General features: G+C 38.9%; 1 pseudogene; it reads right to left on the reverse strand.

The window, feature by feature from the left end:
- Positions 1 to 491: 491 nt before the first annotated feature.
- Positions 492 to 1,398, reverse strand: LOC103675377 (annotated as a pseudogene).
- Positions 1,399 to 5,106: the final 3,708 nt, after the last annotated feature.

The raw sequence follows: 5,106 nt of genomic DNA on the forward strand, positions 1-5,106 counted from the left end.
TGCAGAAATGAAACATGGAGCATGCTGACAACCTAGTTGAAAAGACTGACTTATACTTATTATTATAAATGTATAGCAGATTATGATGAATGCTATAAATTAAGGTACAAATGAAGTCTTCAAAAGGAACATTTCTCGTACACACTATTCCCTCATACCTATTTGTGCCTTTGTACTTATTTTCTTCTCCCATTCCTTCTAAATGATTTAAGCCTGCTTATTATTTTGAAAGTCAGTTAATAATTCAGATACGTTTAAAATTGTTTTCAATTTTATTTATTTATTTATTTATTTATTTATTTATTTATTTATTTATTATAGCTCTTTCTGGTTTGTCGCATGAAGGAGTTACACTAGTCCAAGTTAAAAGCAGACCCTAAATGGTTGCATTATACAAGCTGTGAGGTTTTTAAACTTGTGACAAGGGACAGGAAGGAAATGCTAGTCATTGCAAGGAAATCCTCACTTAAGCTTCAGTGAGCCAAAAGCACTTAAAACCCATAAACCTTCAACTGGTCATCCTTAGCCAGTCCAGTCTCTATGAGGAACTGGCATATGTTCTTGCACTTGTCATCCTATTGCTAAATTACTTCTCCATATTCTGGATGCTCAGTTACAGTACCATTGCAGGCAAATTTCTTCTTAAACACTTTCACTAGTTTCTTTTTATCATAACCAAGTGATCCCTTGGACAGTAGTAAGGGTTTCCCTGCCATTTCTCTGTTGAATTCTTATATGGATATAATCCTCAGTGCCAGCAGGAAGCATCTTATCACCCTTACTTGCATCAGCAAAGGGGTCAAAAGAGTGGAGATTCTGGATAGCAGACACAAGATAGGATTCCTTTTCCTTGGTGGAAATGGCCTGCAGAAGGCAGTGGCTGAAGAAGGCGGGGGAGAGGGGGATGGACTGTGGTGAAGCAAAGGGGCTCAAGGGGGAGGCTACTGAGTCCTTGGCTGCAGCTCAGTGACTGGAGCTATTTTACTTTATTTTTAAAAATATTTTATTTATTTATTTATTTGAGAGAGAGAGAGAAAGAGAATGCACTCACATAAGGGCAGAGGGAGAGGGAGAAGCAGACTCCCTGCTGAGCAGGGAGCCTGAGGCAGGACTCAGTGCCAGGACCCCGAGATCATGACCTGAGCCGAAGGCAGATGCCCAACCAACTGAGCCACCCAGGCAACCCCCAAAATATTATTTATTTAGATAAATGTCATGTAATCAAGCCTGTACCAAATACTCAGGAAGATATAGTAAAGTATAAGATTGAATCCTGCTCATTAAGAATTGGCAAAAGGGAAAAAGAGATTAAAGTAAGAAAGATCTGAATTAAAATCCTGGTTCAGCAACTCACCAGCTGTGTGACCACTGCTGAGTCAAAGCTCTCTGACCTTCCATTTCCACCCAGACATTTAGAAGGAGACCATGCAGAGGGTCCATTAAATCCTCCTCCAGACACTTTTTGTAAGAGTTTTCTACTCTAGACCACAAGATGTCTGTACCAAAAGTGATACATTATGAGGAGGTAATATCTGATTTGAAATAAGGAGAGAGTGTTTGCTGGAATCTGGGTCAACTCATCTATAAGAAAGAAAACCATTTCAAATTGGGTGCAGACACATTACGTCAAACCTATTGCTCTCTGCTGAGAGTTATGACAGAAGAGTTGGAGTCTCTGTCTCCATTAATCTCAAACCACAGTTGCTGAAAAATTTCCAAAGCAAAGGTCTCCTGTGGGTGTTGAGCTGGGAAACAGAAAAAGTACAGGGAATTAGTTGTTCTTTCAACCAATACTTCCAGGATGTGGAAAACAGAGAAGGCATCTCTAAGTTAGACAGACATGGGTTCATATCTCAGATGTGCATGTTGCACAAGTGACTTATCTTATTGACCTTCAATTTCCTTCTTTGTAATCCAGGGTGGTATTGCCTGTGTGAAGTTTCTTTGTGAATATTAAAGAGACTAATATGTACAAAGTATGCGGCGAATAAGTATATATTAGGCACTCATATTGGGCACTCAACAGAGCTAACATATTTCTCTGCTATGCATCCAGGTTGGGTTTATCTTACTCTGTATCAGGCACTAGAATGATTCATTAATAGTTTACATGCTTGTGGAAAGACTCCATATATATCTTTTATTTGAAACCAATCTTACTGATCTACCTTTTGCTATCTAAGTACAGACATCTGAGTTACTCTATAGCTTAGAAGGGTATATTTTTTCAACAGTTGGGAAATTCAATAAGTTTAAAGTAAATAGAATGAACATCTGCTAATATGCATTTAAAATAATTTTTCAAACTTGCCCAAAGACTAACATAAACCATAAATAAAAATTGGCATCATTCTTGGTAATTGTCCCATATGTCAAAAATCATGGAACAGTCAATATGACTTCAGATCTGAACCCAAAGCTCTACCTGCTGATACTTTTATTAATATTCCATTTGGGAAGACTGTAAATATTTTACTATTATAAGTTTTTGCAAACACTAGTATTTTTTATGCCTCCAGCAATCTCCAGCTTCTAAATATTTCATTTTCTTGGGTAGCATGCAATATGTGAAATGAAGTTCTGTGGCCAGATTTCCCAGAACTTAAAAACCTGAAGGTCTGGAAGTTAATATTGAATAGCGTCAAGATAGGTGTTTTTATTTCTTCTGCAGGTTTGTTGCTGTTCTCTTTTAGTGAAACTGAAAAGCAGTAGAAATGTTGATAAATGGAAGGGTTTCCTTTCAAATTTCTAAAGCAAACATATGTATTTGCCTAAATTGTGCATGGATTTGCAAAGCACCAGTCCATATGAAATTGTTTTTAAAAGCTGAAAAAGAAGAAATAGCTCTAGAATTCCCTCAAGGCAGAACCACCTGCCAGGGTAAATGCCATGAATGGACTCTTCCACTGTTAATGTACAAGGGGAAAGTGTATCTCAGAGTACTTTTCAGCATCAGTAGAAAATAGCCTTTCTTGGTTTCCAGGACAAAGGAGGAAAGTAGAGTAGCCAAACACTAGAATTGAGTTAGAGACTGAACACAGGGGAATGGGAAGATGGGACTTGACAAAGACGTGACAGAATCCCTTTCATAATGTGATTACAGGCAGCCACCATGAATCTATAAGGACTGTAACTAGAGATAATATCTATTTGCTAACTCAGGATTGAATGATCTTCAATTTTTTTGTCTATGGACCTATGTTATGGTTCCCAGAGGTGAGAGAGAGAGGGAGGGAGAGAGAGAGAGAAAGAGAGAGAGAGAGAACTATCCCAACTATTCAATTGAATAACCTCCAAGAACTACCAACTCAATAGAGACAGTAAGAATTGGGTCAAGATGAAACTAACATCTGGGGCACTTGGGTGGTTCAGTTGTTAAGTGTCTGCCTTCAGCTAAGGGTGTGATCCTGGAGTCCTGGGATTGAGCCCCGCACTGGGCTCCCTGCTCCACTGGGAGCCTGCTTCTTCCTCTCCCATTCCCCCTGCTTGTGTTCCCTCTCTTGCTGGCTGTCTCTCTCTCTGTCAAATAAATAAATAAAATCTTAAAAAAAAAAAAAGATGAAACAAACATCTGACTTTTACCAGGGAAAGGCCTCATCAGGCACTATGATCCTACTGAATTTCTGTTCTTCAAATGCACTACTCTTTCATTTCCCAAATGTGCCATATTCCAACCAAACACAAGGCCTTTGAACATGCTGCTACCTTTATGGGGGGGGGGAAGCTTTCCCATACCGCTGTCCTCCACTTTTTCCTAATATGCTTCTAGTCTTCTTCAGATCTCAGACCAATCAACTCCTCAGAGTCACTTTCCCTGAATCACCTCAACATGCAAAAATTGCTTTTTGAGTCTACAAATCTCAGGTATAACTTCACATTTGCTTCCAATTTTTAAAATGAGTATCTGATCTCCCTTCTAGACTGTGCACGCTACAACCACAGAGGCATGACTGGTTTTGCTCATCATTATATCCTCAGCACCATGCTTAACATGTGGCACATATTAGGTGCTTAATAAATATTTGTTGAAGGACTAGATCAATGAGTACGCTGCCATGCATATTTTTCAGCGTTCTTTATTTCAAGGCTTCTAACAAGGCATACTTTTTTGCCTTAATGAGCATTTTTTAAAAATGTAGTAGGCTGGGGAATGTGAGAACTACAATTACATTTCTACATTCTTAAGGGGCCCTTACCTTAGTAATTATGGTAATAATTTCTGTTACTACATTCCACCATAGTGAGAGTATAACTAAGACAGGGCAGCAGGAGAAGGTGCCAAGGATGTGGCCACAAGACAGACTAGCAGTTCCTCATGTAGTAAGGACTGAGTCTCCAGGGGGCAGTTGGACCCTAATATAACCCCTATTGATGCCTGCGACTACTCTTCACATTTTTTTGCTATGTTAAAGTATTTTGTGTTCTAGAAGTTTTGTTCTTTTGTTTTTGTTTTTTTTTAATGGAAATACTCTCAGGAATGATGCCACTGTCTCTAACACTTAGACAAGAATTGGGTTATCAGTGCACATTTGCTGGTACTAGACATTTGTATGGAGGCAGATAATAATTAGACCCTTTAATAATGAATGGGCAGCCAGAGGAAAGAATAAAGTACTTATTGCTGTGGATATTCACATAAAGCGGATGGCTACTCATGAACACAGTAGCAGGGATTACTATATTGGGTATGGAGATGGAGGGTGGTCCCTAAGATTCTTTCTACCTATAAGATGCTATGAGTTTCTGGCACTCTTATGAACTGGGAAAGAGTGCTTTTTAACTTCCCTAAGCCTGTCTCCATTTCTAATTATGGCTATTTGAAGAGCTTTGGAATAATTTAAAAAGAACAGCTGTAAAATTTTATATGAACTATGTAGCACTAAACACATGTTTTTTGCTACTATTATATCAAGAAAAACTCCGGTGTCTTCATTGTTATGTAGTTTGGTTGGAAGGAAAGTTTTAGGACAACGAGCATCAGGAAAGGGGCACCACCACTCCTCCCTATCCCAATGGCCAAGTGGCAGAGAAGATTGACTCATCCAGGGCACTTGGATTCCCCTGTGAGTTCCATTGTAGCTTCTTTCTTGACACACCAGAGTATAA

The sequence above is a fragment of the Ursus maritimus genome, unplaced genomic scaffold, assembly GCF_017311325.1.
Source record: "Ursus maritimus isolate PB19 unplaced genomic scaffold, ASM1731132v1 scaffold_16, whole genome shotgun sequence".
NCBI classification, from domain to species: domain Eukaryota; kingdom Metazoa; phylum Chordata; class Mammalia; order Carnivora; family Ursidae; genus Ursus; species Ursus maritimus.